Raw genomic sequence first — 18128 nt, 5'->3', positions numbered from 1 at the left:
GTTTTGGCCAGGCATCCAGAGCAGAACTCACTAAATCATACCTTGTTTAAAGAAGTTTCCATTGTAAGATTCAAAAGAAAAGAAGAGAGATTTACTTGAGTACTCATTTTCCAATGGAAAGGTGTGAGCAGAATGAAAAACCCTCTAATTTCAGCTAATAGCATACTGAAGACCTACATCTACCAGAAGAAGTGCTTATTACCACATATAATATTTAGGAACTATGGAGGAACACAAGTGATAATGGTATGCTAACATATAAGAAGTCTCATTTTACCGAGAAAACAAGTTGACTTTTGATAATGAGACATTTAAAGAGAGCAAATATTTAAGGGTTAGATTTGTACTCAATACCTGACATGAGAATACTGAAACAGGAAAGGTAAAAGTGTCAATGATAGCTAGCATCTTTTGTGTGCTTCCAACCTACCACAAAAATTTAGTACCTGATAAATACATGTGTTCTCAATTAGCTGGCAAACTCCATCAATTTCAGAAATTGAGAGTTCCAGAATGATATTTTTTACTCACTTCTATAAAAATGTATTACAGTTTCTCTTTCACATGTCCCTCTTCTCCGCTAGACTTCTCTGCTTCTGGAAGCAGGTTCTCTTGTCTTACTCATTATCAGGACTTACTACTTTCCCACCAGATAGACCAGTCATTAGAGATTTATCAAGTGAAGAAGGAACAAACATAGGAAGACTATCTAAAACCCTCTCAATTCTGAGGAGCTGTCACAAGGCTAGTCTGTGAGCTCTTGCATAAGCAAGATCTCTCATTTATCTTTGTATTCACAGATAATAATAACTAGTGAAGAGTCTAACAAATAGCAGCCACTTAATTAGAATATTTTGAATTGAATTTATCTTGAACTGTAACTATTCTTAGAAGTTTTTCCAAGATGAGGAAACATGATGTTTTCTTTTACATAGATCTTGACTCAGAAAACACAGTTACTCCTTTTTTGTCACATGTATTTGTTTACCCTCTTGTATGGTCCCTGCCATTTACTTGTTCTGCTTTGATAATAACAATGAATGAATGGCAAACAAGGTCAAAGGGAGGAAATATGTCACCTTTGCTTTTTTTTTTTTTCACTCAGCTACAAATGTTATCAGTGTGAGATGCAGAATGGGTTACATAAGTCAAGACAAGTATTCCTTTCCAATCTGACAGTCAGATCTACAATTTCCTATTAGATTGTTGCCTTGTCTGGAGGGCCATCCTGTGGTGCTATGGTGGATACTGTGGGGGAAAAAAATGAAGAAACAAAAAGTAAAAACAAGTTCAATGTGTTGAGGTAAACGCTACATTTCTATTGTGGGCTTCTTATTCCAAATACCACTGTCAATCAACCCTCCTGATGTTTTATCCACAAAGATAAAAATTACATCTCTTCTCCTTTTAAATCACTCACACATACTCAAAAAAAAGAAATGTCATTAAACCTCAAGAATCAAGCAAATTGGCATAACGCAGCAACTCTAAAGCATTTGCTTGCTGTTATTTTGGTTTAGAAAGATGTTTACTTCAATTCTCTTCATGAATTAATATTTACTAAATTCTCTCATGTTCATACCTATCTATCATATATCACTCTGAAAAAAGTTAAATGGAGAAATTTCTGTCCTCTGAGTTCCTGTGGGTTGTAAGAAGGAGAAAGTAGAAAGAAGGTCATATTCTCTCCCTCTCAAAAAATCAAGAACATGGTATCAATTATTATTGTAGCCTGACAATAGCATAGATCTGACCAAACCAAATGCAGACCTTCAAGCATGAAGTGGTCGAGGAAACGTAAAACATCACCTTCCCAGTTCTTTCAACACAAACAATTCTGAATTTGTTGATCCAAAGATGAGAGAGAAAAAAGTCTCTCAGCTAATCTCTCACATCTTAGGGTCAGTCTGTAACAAGAGATCCCTTCTCTGTCCGCAAACCAGTGGGCAAAAAGGCCCCAGCATGGGCAGCCAGAGAGCTGTGACACATGCAGAGCACTTGCGACCCTTCTTGTTTTCTTATTTTTCCTGTTTTCATTGGCAGAAATTTTTCCCTGCCCAAAGCAGAGCTGCAAATGAAAGCAGCTGTCCCAAGTGGAGGAAGTTCAAAGACCAGAGAAGAAAGAGAAAGGAGGTGGGGGTCAAATGAGGAAAACAACTGAGGACAACAAGAAGACTCTTGGCAACTCTGCCTGGTACAGAAGTCTAAAGCAGAAAGCATATTCAAGGACAGATGGACTGATGGCAGTTAGGGGCAAAGCGGTGCACCAATCGGATTTCAAGTGACTGAGCAACTGACGATATTTTTACACAGATTTGAACACTTGGAATGCTCCCGGAGCAAGAAATATTTCCAAATATTTTTCTCTGAATTTTCAGAAGTTACTTTTTTTATATCTGTCATATATTCACTCATGTCTCTGAATCATGCAAGAGAGTTAAATCTATTTGAAATTATTGAATAAATTTTCTTTGGTTATAGAACTTAGAAGTTATCAAGAAATATATAGATATGGTTGTTTTGGAATACAGGAAATAGTGTCCATCCAGCATTTATTTTTTAGCCACAAAAATTAGTGCTTCATTAGATATTGAAATTGAATCTTGAAATTATTACAAAGGGATAATAGTTATAACATTGCAATTAATTACTTTCTTTTGGAGAAGAACTTAAAAGCAGTAAAATACTTTATAAGACATTTCAGAATACAGTTTAAAAACAGATTTTTAAAAAACATAAAATACTACACTATGTTTTAGGATTTTTAGATATGTGTTATGAAAAACAATTCACTCATAATTCAGTGCTAATATATGAATTCTAGAACGTTGGAATTCCAAAACAGATTGAAAAACTCAATGGAGTGGACAGATTCTGGAAGGCAATTTGTTTGAATATATTTGCAAGTTCAAGTATCTACATTTTTAGCACAAAACCTTTTCTATTTCCCAAGCTTCTTTAAAAACACATACATTTACATGTAAGAATGACTATGAAGTGAGATCTAAAAATGTTTACTCTATGTAAAAATTTCATAAACGTAACTGTAGAACAGTAAACACTTTATACAGAATGACTGCCAAATCTAGAAGCCTTTTCTTTCAGTCAACACTTTCCCACCGTGAGAACCATTTCTCATTAACAACCAAATTGTTTTCAGATGCTGTGCTATAAGGGGTTTCCTTAGAAACCATTTGGTAAAAGACTGTGGCTTTCTTCCATAGAAATCTCAAGCAGTGAAAAGGCAGATTTTCTGGCATAAATCAAACCCAATTTCTAGGGTTCACTAAACCCTTTCTCCTCAAAATAATGTTTTGTGACTTGATCTTAGCAGTTAATAGTACATGTAGGAGAGCTGGTGTGAACCAGTTTTAAATAAATTTTATTCCATTTCTTTTGTCATTCAATTGAAATCACTTCCAGGGCTTGTTATACCTTGATGAAGGTTTAACTGCACAACTAATGGATAAGATAATATATTATACTGTGTGGCAAAATCGGTAATTTTTTTTCCACCAAGTGAACTCAAGTGAATTAATCTTTATTTTTGCAGACAATGCTAGCTGCTCTGATTTTAGAGTTGTTTTTTTTCTTGCAAATATATGATTTTAAAAGAAACTGGTACAACAAGAAGTCTCTGTGTTAAAAATGTAGATATTTCGACTGGCTAGTATATGAAAACATATTTCAACAATGTTGTAGGAAGTTTCACTCACTCATTCATTCAATAAAGTTTTACAGAGCACCGACAATTTGTGATTCTGGAATGAAAAAGAGAAATAATGTCCGTTTCTCATGGAGCTAATGATCAAATGTGAATCCTTTCTCCTTTCCCAATTTTCTCAAATAATCATGTGATTCTCAGTTCTATCATCATTCAAGTGTTTAATGAACATCTACTACATATAGTTATTTGTCATATCATCTTATAAATTTTATAAATCTGCTTCACCTAATTTGTGAGCTCTTTTAAGAAAGAGCCTTTGTATATATTTATGTTCCCAGTTCCTAGTATAATTCCTGGAATATAGTAAGTACAAAATAAATTCGTGTGGAGTAAATGATTGAAGTAAACTAAAATATTCTAGTGAACAGAACAGGTTTTCTGCAATTTGAAAATTATCAATAATACACTATAGCTTACAAATATTTCAGCATTGTTTGCTAAAAATTTCTACCACACTTAGAGAAGTAAAAAAATAAAATAAAAAACCTGAGAAATAGTTAAGTTATTCTAAGAAGTCTGGCAAGTACAGCCCCATGAAATTAGCAGGCAAATCTTTCCCAAAATCAAACTAGTAATCACACAGAACAATCCATCTAAATTAAAAAAATAACTCAAAGTAGAACTCAGTCTCATTAGTTAGTTATGAAAGGTATTGTGACAATTTGGTTTGGGGATCATGTGAGTCAGCTTTTTGTCACTGTGATCAAAACATCTGACAAGAATAATTAGAGGAGGAAAAATTTATTTTGGCTCATGGTTTCAGAGATTCAACTCATGGTCAGTGGGACTTTATTGCTCTGGGCCCAAAATAATGCAGAACATCATGGTAGAAAGACAAGATGGAGTAAAGTTGCTCACCTCATGGCAGACAAGAAACAGAGAGAGAATGGGGAAAGGCTAAGGGAAGCTGAGCCATTCCAGGGCACAAGGCATCTACTCCAGCAATACCCCACCTGCCTCCAGTTACCATTCAGTCTATTAAAACTAGGATGGGATGATTAGTTTATAGCTCTTGTAATCTAGACATTAAATAGCTGATTAAAATGAAATTGAGAATATTCTATTAATTTTCCTAGTTATTATGCTGTCTCTTGGTTGTTATATTGTTACTACTTTAATTTTACTAACTTTCCATAGCATTTAACTAACTCTTCTCTTACCCTTATACACAAATACACACATACACGTGGACATGCCCATTTACTCTGGTAAAAGCCTTCTTTTCAACTCTGCCAGGGAAATCATATAAACCTTTTACTCCAGCCCTCTGAATTCCTTTTCTGGTCCTTAAATTTTATTAATCATCAGGGTGTTTTAATTTTCAACCTGATATTGCTTTTAATTTCAAACTGGCTTAGAATCCTCACTCAGTACTCATTCATATATTTCAGGATCTCATTTCTCATATGTATTATATCACTCAACCCTTGAAATGTTGAAAAGACTGTCAAATTCGGATTAAGCGAAACTGAAGGTTTGTTAAGACTTCAGCACCAAGGGCTAGAAGTGAAGAGTAGAGGTTAGGACTGAGGATGACCAGCCCATTTTACTTTGCCTGAGATTATCCTAGTTTGAGCACTGAAATTTCCAAATCCCAGGAATCCTGAGACTTGGGCAGAAGAAGACAATTAGTCACCTTGTGGATAACAGTGTGAAAGTAACTGAAATGTTAGGACCTGATCTTTTCTGGTAGTCAATAAACTACCTCCAAAAGAATGGTAAGTGTAGCCATAATTGTGAGACAAGTCAGAGTCAATGGGAAAAAAAATTTATTTGGTGAGGCAGGACAGCACTGCTTGTATAGACAGGAAGAACTGAGCCCAGTGGTCTGGACTGGGTTAACACAGTTTTAAAGGCATCTGTGGAGCAACAGGTAGAGGGCCTTTTGTGGGGAAGGCAGTCCAGGCTCCATTAATTTGCTAGTATTGGTGATGGCAAAATGCTTTCTAACCTGATAGGAATGGGCAAGGTGGAGTTTCTGCTTATTATCTGTGAAATACAGTGGAAAACAAACACAGATGAAATTAAGACTCAACAGGGCTCAATGGTACATAGCTAAGAAGAGGCAGAGCTAAGTATTAAACTTAATTCTTTTTAACCCCAGTCTGTTGCTCAGGCAACCTTTAAATAAAAGATTATGATATAGGGCTGGGGATGTGGCTCCATGGTAGAGTGCTTGCCTAGCATATGTGGGGCACTGGGGTCAATCCTTAGCACCACATTTAAAAAAATATATAAAATAAAGTTCTAAAAATAAAGATTATGATACAAATATTATTCATAAAAATCCATTCTTGTATAGTAGTGGTATCGATGCCATTCCTAATTTCCCAGATTATTAAATTATTTTTGTTTTTTTTTATTAAATTCTTTGAAGGGAAAACTATTCTTTATTTATCTTGGTATCCTTTCATTAGCAAAATATTCAGAAAAGAATAAACTTTTGATAGATATTTTTTAGTTAAACAAAATTCACATTCTATTTGTTTGTTTTACTTCTTCTTCTTCTTTGCTGGCCCCATGGACTATTCTTTAAATCTATTCAAACAAAGCCCATCTTAAGTTCTAGAGTCTTTGACTCTTGAAGTCACAGAAATTTGTTCCTCGTCTGAAATCCATCTCAGCATTTTATCTTTTCACTTATTTACCTCTTATCGTCTGGCAGGTATTACTATCTACTTTGCATCCTTCACTTTTATACCTGCAGGAGTCAGCCAATCAACACTGACAATTTGAAATCCAGAAGCAAAAGCCTGTCAATAAATATGTTTTCTCAATCAATAATTCAAAACAGGAATAAAATTCTAACATTAGTTAATTACTGTAGTCTCAGTGTTGCTTACAAGTGTACAAAAGAATTCCTTTTGCCCTTTATTAGGGACTAAGCTCCACCACATATGAGACTTCGGAGACTGTCATCGTGTTGATAAGGTTATCTTTAGAAGAACAAAACACTTCCTGGTAAAAAGAGATTCTAAGCATTCTCTATAAGAGAAAAAATATTAATAGATACTTGATATCAAGCTGCTAAAAATGAAATACTTGTAATGAAATCTAAAAAAGACTAATTGCTTTTTAGGCAGCAACATTGCAACAAATTAGATTGTGACTACAGTGAAGTTTACACCTTCATTATTTCTTTTTTGTTTCTTTATTCATTTAGCCATTTTTATATTTAAACTGTTATTTAGTATCCAGAATATATTTTGCATTTTTACCAAATATATGTGTAATTTATAAATATCTAAAGTATATATGTAGGTTATATTTATATTTATGTATAGATACTTAAACATGTATACATAGGCAAACATGCATGTTTTATCTATGTATAATATGTACATTTTATGTGTATTTTTTAAATTTATTTTTATTCTAATTTGTTGTATATGACAGCAGAATGCATTACAATTCATATTACACATATAGAGCACAATTTTTCGTATCTCTGGTTGTATACAAACTATATTAACCACTTGTGTCTTCATAGATATACTTAGGGTAATGATAGCCATCTTGTTCCACCATCTTTTTTACCCCCATGCCTCCTCCCTTACCCTCCCACCACTTTGCCCTATCTGGGGTTCATCTAATCCTCCCATGCTCCCCCTCCAACACCACTATGAATTAGCCTCCTTTTATCAGAGAAAACATTAAGCATTTGAGTTTGGGGGATTGGCTAACTTCACTTCACACTATGTTCTCCAAATTCATCCATTTACCTGCAAATGCCATGATTTTATTCTCTTTGGTTGCTAAGTAATATTCCGTTGTGTATATATACCACATTTTCTTTATCCATTCATCGAATGAAGGGCATCTAGGTTGGTTCCACAGTTTAGCTGTTGTGAATTATGCTGGTATAAACATTGATGTGGCTGTGTCCCTGTAGTGTGCTGTTTTTATGTCCTTTGGGTATAGACCAAGTAGTGGGAGAGCTGTATCAAACTGGGTCCCTCTATTCCTCCCAGTTTTCCAAGGAATCTCCATACTGCTTTCCATATTGACTGCATCAATGTGCAGTTCCACCAGCAATGTATGAATGTGCCTTTTCCCCCACATCCTCGCCAACACTTATCGTTGTTTATATTCTTAATAGCTGCCATTCTGACTGAAATAAGATGAAATCTAAAAGTATTTTTGATCTGCATTCCTCTAATTGCTAGAGATATTGAACATTTTTTCATATATTTGTTGATTGGTTGTGTATCATTTTCTGAGAGGTGTCTGTTCAGTTCCATGGCCCATTTATTGATTGGGCTATTTGCTTTTTTGGTGGTTAGCTTTATGAGTTCTTTATATACCTTGGAGATTAGTGCTATATTTGATGTGCAAGTGGTAAAAATTTTTTCCCAAATGTAGGCTGTCTATTCACTTCACTGATTGTTTCTGTTGTCATTTATTGATTCTTGATTTTAATTATTGTGCTATAGGAGTCTTATTAAGGAAGTCGAAGCCTAATCTGACATGATGGAGATTTGGGCCTACTTTTTCTTCTAATAGGTGCAGTGTCTCTGGTTTAATTCCTAGATCTTTTATCCACATTGAGTCAAGTTTTGTACATGGTGAGACTCAAGGGTTTAATTTCATTTTGTTACATATGGATGTCCGGTTTTCCCAGCACCATTTGTTGAAGAGGCTATCTTTTCACCAATGTATGTTTTTGGTGCCTTTGTCTAATATAAGATAACTATGGTTATGTGGGTTAGTCTCTGTGTCCTCTGTTATGTACCATTGGTCTACCAGTCTATTTTGGTGCCAATACCATGTGGTTTTTATTACTATTGCTCTGTAGTATAGTTTGAGGTCTGGTATAATAATGCCACCTTCTTCACTCTTCTTGCTAAGGATTGCTTTAGCTACTCTGGATCTCTTATTTTTCCAGATGAATTTCATTGCTTCTTTTACTATTTCTATGAGAAATATCATTGGGATTTTGATTGGAATTGCATTAAATCTGCATAGTGCTTTTGGTAGTATGGTCGTTTTGACAATATGAATCCTGCCTATCCAAGAACAAGGAAGATCTTTCCGTCTTCTAAGGTCTTCTTTAATTTCTTTCTTTAGCAATTTGTAGTTTTTATTGGAGAAGTCTTTCAGCTCTTTCATTAGGTTGATTTCCAAGTATTTTAATTATTTTGAGGCTCTTGTAATGGGATTTGAGGATTTGTTGAAGCCACCTTTCATTTCCCTTTCAGAGGATTTTTCACTGATGTACAGAAATGCCTTTGATTCATGAGGTTCATTTTGTATCCTGATTCTCTGCTGAATTCATTTACTAGTTCTAGAAGTTTTCTGGTGGAATTTTTTTGGGTCTTCTATGTATAGAATCATATCATCAGCAAATAGGGCCAATTTGAGTTCTTCTTTTCCTATGTGTATCCCTTTAATTTCTTTTGTCTGTCTAATTGCTCTGGCCAGTGTTTCAAGAACTATGTTAAATAGAAGTGGTGAAAGAGGGCATCCTTGTCTTGATCCAGTTTTTAGAGGGAATGCCTTCAATTTTTCTCCATTTAGAATGATGTTGGCCTGGGGCTTAGCATAGATAACTTTTATGATTTGAGATATGTTCCTGTTATCCCTCGTTTTTCTAATGTTTTGAACATGAAGGGGTGCTGTATTTTGTTGAATGCTTTTTCTACATCAATGGAGATGATCAAGTGATTCTTATCTTCAAGTCTATTGATGTGATGAATTATATTTATTGATTTCTGTATGTTGAATCCACCTTGCATCCCTGCGATAAACCCCACTTGATCATGGTGCACTATCTTTTTTATATGTTTTTGTATTATATTTGTCAGAATACTATTGAGAATTTTTGCCTCTATGTTCATTAGAGATATTTGTCTGAAGTTTTCTTTCTTTGATGTGTCGTGTTTTGCCTGGTTTTGGAATCAGGGTGATATTGGCCTCACAGTATGAGTTTAGAAGTTCTCCCTCTTTTGCTATTTCACAAAATAATTTGTAAAGTATTGGTATTAGTTCTTCTTTAAAGGTCTCATAGAACTCAACTGTGTTTCCATCTAGTCCTGAGCTTTTCTTGGTTGGTAGGCTTCTGATTGGCATCTTCTATTTCCTTGCTTGAAATTGATCCATTTAAATTATGTATATCATCCTGATTCAATTTGGGCAATTTGTATGTCTCTAAAAGCTTGTCAATGCCTTTGATATTCTCTATTTTATTAGAGTACAACTTTTCAAAATCCTTTCTAATTATCTTGTGTATTTCTGTAGTATCTGTTTTGATATTTCCTTTTTCATCACATGTGAGTTATTTGAGTTTTCTCTCTCCTTCTCTTTGTTAGCATGACTAAGGGTCTGTCAATTTTATTTATTTTTGTGAAGAATCAACATTTGTTTTTTCAATTTTTTCAATTGTTTCTTTTGTTTCAATTTCATTGATTTCAGCTCTGATTTTAATTATTTCCTGTCTTCTACTTTTTTGATGCCGATTTGTTCTTCTTTTACTAGGGTTTTGCGACGTAATGTTATGCCATTTATTTGTTGACTTTTTCTTCTTTTAAGGAATGAACTCCATGCAATGTACTTTCTTTTCTCTTAGTACTGCCTTCATAGTGTTCCAGAGATTTTGATATGTTGTATCAGTGTTCTCATTTACCTCTAAGAATTTTTCAATCTCCTCCTTAATGTCTTCTGCAACCCATTGTTCATTCAGTAGCATATTATTTAGGCTCTAGGTGTTGGAGTAGTTTTTATTTTTTATATTATCATTGATTTCTAATTTCATTTTATTGTGATCTGTTAGAATTCAGGGCAGTATCTCTACTTTTTGGTATTTGTTAAGAGGTACTTTGTGGCATAATATATGGTCTATTTTAGAGAAGGATCCATGTGCTGTTGAGAAGAAAGTGTATCACTTGTTGAAGAATGAAATATTCTGTATTTGTCAGTTAAGTCTAAGTTATTGATTGTATTTTGAGTTCTATAGTTTCTTTGTTCAGTTTTTGTTTGGAAGATCTATGCAGTGGTGAAAGAGGTGTGGTAAAATCACCCAGAATTATTGTGTTGTGGTCAATCTGACTCTTGAACTTGAAAAGAGTTTGCTGGATAAACATAGATGCTCCATTGTTTGGGGCATATATATTTGTAATTTTTATGTCTTATTGATGTATTGTTCCCTTGAGCAGTATGAAATGTCCTTCTTTGTCCCTTTTGATTAGCTTAAAGTCTACTTTATTTGATATGAGGATGGAAACCCCTGCTTGCTTCTGCAGTCCGTGTGAGTGGTATAATTTTTCCCAACCCTTTGCCTTCAGTCTGTGGATGTCTTTTCATATCAAATGAGTCTCTTGGAGACAGAATATTGTTGGGTCTTTTGTTTTTGTTGTTGTGGTTGTTGCATTTGATCCAATCAGCTAGTCTATGTCTTTTGATTGGTGAGTTTAGGCCATTAACATTCAGGATTACTATTGAGACATGGTTTGTAGTTCCAGCCATTTTTAAAATTTTTTGTTATTTAACTTGACTTGGTTTTTCCTTTGATTAGCTTATCCTTTAGTGTAATATCTCCCTCTGCTGATTTTCATTGTTGTTTTTTATTTCTTCTTCATAGGATATTTTGCCAAGGATGTTCTATAGTGCAGGTTTTTGAGCTGTAAATTCTTTTAACTTTTGTTTATCATGGAAGGTTTTTATTTCATCATCAAATCTAAAGCTTAATTTACTGGATACAAATTTCTTGGTTGTCATCCATTTTCTTTCAGAGCTTGATATACATTGTTCCAGGATCTTCTAGCTTGGAGAGCCTGGGTTGGAAAATCTGCACATAACCTAATTGGTTACCCCATATATAATCTGATTCCTTTTTCTCTTGGCTTATAATATTCTCTCCTTAATCTGTATGTTAGGCATTTTCATTATAATATGCCTTGATGTGAATCTGTTGTAATTTTGTACATTTGGTGTCCTGTAAGTCTCTTGAATTTGGTTTTCCAATTTGTTCTTTATATTTGGAAAATTTTCTGATATTATTTCATTGAATAGATTGTTCATTCTTTTAGTTTGGAACTCTATTCCAATGACTCTTAAATTTGGTCTTTTTATGCTATCCCATATTTCTTGAATGTTCTCATGGTTTCTTATCATTTTCACTGTGTGGTCTACATTCTTTTCAAGATTATATATTTTGTCTTTATTTTCTGAGGTCCTGTCTTCCAAGTGGTCTAACCCATTGGTGATGCTTTCGGTTGAGCTTTTAATTTGGTTTATTGTTTCTTTCATTTCAAGGATTTCTGTTTGGTTTTTGTTTAGAACCTCTATCTCCCTATTGAAGTAATCTTTTTTTTTTAAAGAGAGAGGGAGAGAGAGAGAGGGAGAGAGAATTTTAATATTTATTTTTTAGTTATCGGCGGACACAACATCTTTGTTTGTATGTGGTACTGAGGATCGAACCCGGGCCGCACGCATGCCAGGCGAGCGCGCTACCACTTGAGCCACATCCCCAGCCTTTGAAGTAATCTTTTGCTTCCTGTATTTGCTCTCTTATATCATCCTTTAATTCACAAAACCTTTTCATGTTGCTCATATGTCTTCCTTCCTAGCTCTGTGGATCCGAAGCATTACAATTTTTACCCTATAGGCTTATAGCGCCCCTGTAGAGTTCCAATACCCCACCTTTGAGGGGAAGAACAATGTTAATGGATCCCAATAGAAACAAAATGCCTCCTAAAACAAATAGTTTTTATTAAGACATTTACAGTTTGATCACCATGTACAGAAATGGTGAATTCAATTATTATCTGCCATATAATCAGTAGGTTTGTAAAAAGATTTACAGTTCCTGATGGTAGACAAAGAACTGGGGGTGAGGTGTAGAAAGATATGCTGAGGAGGTAGGAGATGAGGTTATAGAGTTAATATCTTAGGAAGTTTGAAAGAGAAATCTAAAAAAGAAGGTTAGTAGCAGGAGAATAGAGAGGTAGTAATTTGGGGTAGACAAATAAGAGGGAAGACAGTAGAGTACATAAGATAAACACACATATATATTAAGAAACATTAAAAATGTTAAAATAGTAAAAATTTGAGAGAAAAACAAAAAAAGGAGGAAAAAAAGAATATATAATACAACTGTAATATACAATTCAGTCATCTCCATCCTCAATATCCTGATTCATACAAAGTACTTGGTTTCACATCAGTTGGGGATGTGAGGGTGGGAGAATAAAGAGGGAGAAGAAAGAAAAAAAATTGGAAGGAAGAAACAAGGGTTGTTTGGGTTGGAAATCAGTATCTTTCCTGTTTCCCTTCTCATCCAATAGGTAGGGTTGTCTGTTCTTAGTTGGTATCTCCGCCCTAAGATGGTGGGGGTTACCAGGGTGTGAGGGTTGGTCTTGGGTTCAGGGCACCTGGAAGTGGGATATCGCACTTTCTGGTCCCAGTGGGAGACTGCACCTCAAGGATCTTTTTGGGGCCTGCTCCTATGACATGGGTACCAGGTCTTATCTCCTTATCACACTTGTAGACCTCACAGTTCTTGCTTTCTAAGTTGTCTCTAGAGTGTATCTGCCTCACCCTCTCCCTTTCTACTTCCTAATCAGGAACATTTCTCTCTGGGGTCTTGTGTGTGGTACTCTGGTGACTGTGCACCTGATACGGAGGGCTGTTTGGTATTGGGCAGTCACTGGGGATTGGGTGGCTGCTGGGGATTGTGGGGAATTAGAAACTATGGGTACCTGGCTATCTGGTGTTCCAAACTGCTAGTTGCCCCAACTATAGATGGTGATAGAGGTGACCCAAGATGGAGGTGGCTGCTTTCATCAATGGGGTGTTGTTCTGTGGCATGCAGTGTTGCGGTTGTGGGCTCTTCAGAGCCTGTGATGTCCCCAGGTGCAGGCAGGCCATGGCGAGTAAGGGCCTATGGCAATACCCATGAAGTCCCAAAATGGAGGCAACTGGGGGAGCCCCACGTTGGTAGATGGGGGTCCACATGGGAGTGGAGGCAGAGTTCCTGTGATGGCTGAGTGCTCTTCGTGGGAGTGGCATCTGGGAATTCTGCGTGGGTATTGATGCCAGTTGTCCCGCTAAGGCACCCGTGAGACCTGCGTGGGCAAGTAGTCAGGAGTCAGGAGTCCTGCTCTAACGCTGAGGCCTGGGCCCTGTGCTGGAGCAGCTGTGGAGGGGTCCTCTGTCACTCTCAGTGAAGCAGTATTCCCACTAGTTAAGACCCTGGTCACAGAGCAATGCAGAATGCTGCCTCCCTCTGGCCTGTCTTGGATCCTCTTCTACATCTTCATTATTTCTAAGTGACAGTGTTGGGTAGCAGGGAGAGGAGACCATAAACAAAAACTATGCCACTTAATAGTACAAAAGTAAAATGAAACACATGTTTTTTACTTTTTAATAGAAGTTTTAGCTTAACTTCTTTCTGTTTGGAAATCATCAACACCTCTAACTGCAAAAGAAATTTTTTGCCTTAACCCAAACCCTTACTAAACCTTATTTTTTTATTAGTTTTATTTTTTAATTATTTTTATTTGTTCTAATTAGTTATACATAACAGCAAAATGCATTTCAATTCATTGTACACAAATGGAGCACAACTTTTTACTTCTCTGGTTGTACACAATGTAGAGTCATACCATATGAGCAGTCATACATGTACCTACGTAATGATGTCCATCTCATTCCACAATCTTTCCTGTCCCATGCACCCTCCCCTTCCTTCCCTCCCCTTTGCCCAAAGTTCCTCCATTCTCCCCATACCCATGTCCCCATTATGGATCAGCATCCTCTGCTTATCAGAGAAAACACTTGGCCTTTGATTTTCTGGGATTGGCTTACTTCACTTAGCATGATGTTCTCCAACTCCATCCATTTACCTGAAAATGCCATAATTCTATTCTTTTTTTAATGCTGAGTAATATTCCATTGTGTATATGTATCACAGTTTCTTTACCCATTCATCTGTTGAAGGGCATCTAGGTTGGTTTCACACTAAACCTCATTTTTTCCACAGGGCTGGTATATAACTAAGAATTAATTTCATCTCTGTCAGCATGATATATCTAAACTAAGAATCACACCAAGACCATGTTTTCTGATTCCTGCTTTGTTGCTTAAAAAAAATGAATATTCTGGGGCTGGGGTTGTAGCTCAGTGGTAGACCACTTGCCTAGCATATGTGAGACACTGGGTTCAATTCTCAGCACCTCATATAAATAAATGAGTAAAATAAAGGTCCATCAACATCTAAAAAATTCTTAAAAATTAATATCCCAATTCCAAAACCTTAAATCTATATATGAGATAGATTCTAACCATGCTTTTAAAACACTGATGGTAAAAACCAGAGGCAGAATTAGTGGCAAATGAATGAGGCACAAGTGATTAGTATTCTTGGAACAAGACCCTTCCAAGTTTCTGAGAGAAACCCGAGCAGTGTATTTAGTGATCACATACTTTTTGTATAATTTGTAAAAGTAGGATACACTAATTCTGAAAAGTTAAGACCAGTGTCTCTTTCATTACGATTTCTCTATTATCTTGTCTCATTTAAGTTTCTAGAAGTAGTCACATGCATCTTGAGATCCAGCAACAAAAAGGTTGAATTGAAGTATCCTTGTTTGGATTTAGTGGAATAGGCTTATGTGGTTTACAGAGTCTTGTGTCAGGTAAAGTATAACCAGACAAGTGAGTTCAAGACTGGCTTCTAGCAATACTCTATCACCCTGTGAACTAACTCATTCAGAATCATGACACAAAGATGAAGGTACAGAAGTCAGATTAAAGTATGAGTGTGTCCCACCCAGTCTAGCACTATAATTATGTGTTTAAGCTCAGAAGAAATTCAACAGAGGTTTTCTCAAACTGGACAACAATTCCAAAATTTTAAAATATAATACTAATAACAAGTTATAAAATTAAAGAAAAACAAAGCTTTTCTTCTATCAATAATCAAATTAGGACTTCTGATTGTACACATAAACCATTATCTGCTATTATGGTCTAAATGTTCATGTCCCTCCAACCCTCAAGTCATACACTGAATCGAATCAGCAATGTGACAATAGTAAGAAGTGGGCCTTTGGTAGGTGAATAGGTCATGAGGAGGGACCCTTCATGAGCTTTTGTAAGGGATTAAGGCCCTTACAAAAGGAGCCCCAAGGAACTGTCTTGTCCCTTTCACTCAGAGACCACACAGTGAAAAGGCATCTTCTATAAAACAAAGCCTTTTTCAACACTAAATCTGATGGCACCTTGATTATGGATTTTATAAGTGCTTTTATAAGTCACTCAAATTCTGGTATTTGGTAATAGCAGCAAAAACATAATAAAACCCCTGACGTGGGCATTGCCCTGCCACTATAAACAAATAGAAAACCACACAGCATTTATGAAACAATAATTTTCAGATATTGCATCCAAAATAAGCACAGAATTGTAATCTTTGAAAAAAGGGTCATGCATTAGCAGTGGGATTAAATTAGTTCCAAAGTAAAAAAAAAATAACAAAGTTTAAACGCAAGCCTCGAAAGAAAAAAACTGATGTTCAACTTATTAACTGCACACGAGAACAAATCTAGCACTGTTTAAAAGAAAAGCAGCAAAATCTAGTAATGAATCAGTAAAATTCACTTGGTCTGGTATCCCATCAGGAAGTTAGGTATACAAAGAAATTATAATCATGACAAGGAAGAAAGTTAATCAATTAGAAACATAACTAGAAATGAAACAGATGATGGAATGAGTAGAAAATGACCATAAAACAGCTATTTTAAGTATTATAAATATGCTCAAAGACACAAAGGAAGATATGGAGATGATGGGGAAAGAAATAGCAAGATATAAAAACTATCCAAATGTAATATACAAAGATAAAAAATGCATCCGGGTGTGGTAGTACATGCTTGTAATTCCAGCGACCCAGAAGTCTGTGTCAGGAGCATCAAAAGTTTGAGAACAGCCTCAGCAACTTCGTGATGCCTTAAGGAATTTAGTGAGAGCCTGTCTTAAAATAAAAATAAAAGGGGCTGGGGATATAATTGAGTGGTTAAGTGTTCCTGGGTTCAATCTCTAATTAAAAAAAAGCAATTTCTGAAATGAAGAATATATCAGAGAGAATACCAAGCATTCTAACTTATGAATAATTAGAATTCAAGGACAGATATAAAAATTTATAAAGGACATAGACATTTTTGAAGAAGTAATAGCTAAAACTGGCACTAATTTGATAAACCTTAGAATTATAGATTCAAGAATCAAAATCATTTGAAGCAGAAGAAAATCGTGATCAAATTGCTAAAAACTAGTGACAAAGAAAAAATCTTAAATGCTCAGAGGAAAACAGATATTGTATTCAGAGGGACAAAGAGAAGGCTGACAGCCAATTTCTCATCAGAAGCCATGAAAGCAGAACTTAATGGAAAGATCTCTTCAAAGTACTAAAACTAGAAAACAAAATAAAACTGTCAAACTACAATTATAACCCAACCAAAATTTTCTTTCAAAAATGCAGGCAAAACACAGATTTTTTCAGATGAGCAAAAGCTGAGAGAATTCACCACAGCAGAACCACATAAAAAGAAATGTAAAAGAAAGTTCTTCTGTCGAGGAAAATGGTATCAGACAAAATGGTATCAGAGGGAAGCAGCTCACATGGTGATCCTGAAGCAAAGAGAGAGATTCCAGTCTCCAGATACAAATATATACCAAAGCCACACCTTAATTCTCACCTCCTCCAGCCGTACCCTACCACTTCAGTTACCACTCAGTAAACCCTTAAAAGGGGATTAATTCACTGATTGGGTTAAGACTCTCACAACCCAATCATTTTTCCTTTGAACTGTCTTGCATTTTCTCACATGTAAGCTTTTTGGGGACTCCTCACATCCAAACCATAACAATGCCTAAAGCTAAAATAAATATATTCATTCTTTTAAATACCAATGGAAGATTGAACAACAAAAAGCATACTTTGGGCCAGGAAACAAGTCTCAGTGAATTTTTAAAAAATTAAAACAAATAGACCATTTTTCTAACCAAAATAGCCATTAAACTAATAATTGATAACAGAAATACCTGAAAAAATTTTCTACATATTTGGAAATTAAACGAAACTCTCCAAAATAATGTTTCAGAAAAAAATAATAAATAATTTAAAAATACTTTGAACCAAATAAAAATTAAAGCATTAAAACTTTATTGGCTATAGCTAAAGATTATAGGGAAATTTATAGTATTTGATAGTAATATTTAAAAAAGAAGGTCTGAGGACATGGTTCAGTGGTAGAATATTTACCCTAGCATGCATAAGACCCTGGGTTCTATCCCCAGCATTAACAACAAAAAAAAAAACTCAAATATATGTATATATATATATATATATATATATAGATATAGATATATAGATATATACATAGATATGTATATATCTATATAT

Source organism: Ictidomys tridecemlineatus, chromosome 11, assembly GCF_052094955.1.
Source record: "Ictidomys tridecemlineatus isolate mIctTri1 chromosome 11, mIctTri1.hap1, whole genome shotgun sequence".
Classification (NCBI taxonomy): Eukaryota; Metazoa; Chordata; class Mammalia; order Rodentia; family Sciuridae; genus Ictidomys; species Ictidomys tridecemlineatus.
The sequence above is the reverse complement of the archived record's forward strand: the minus strand, read 5'-3'. Positions refer to the sequence as shown.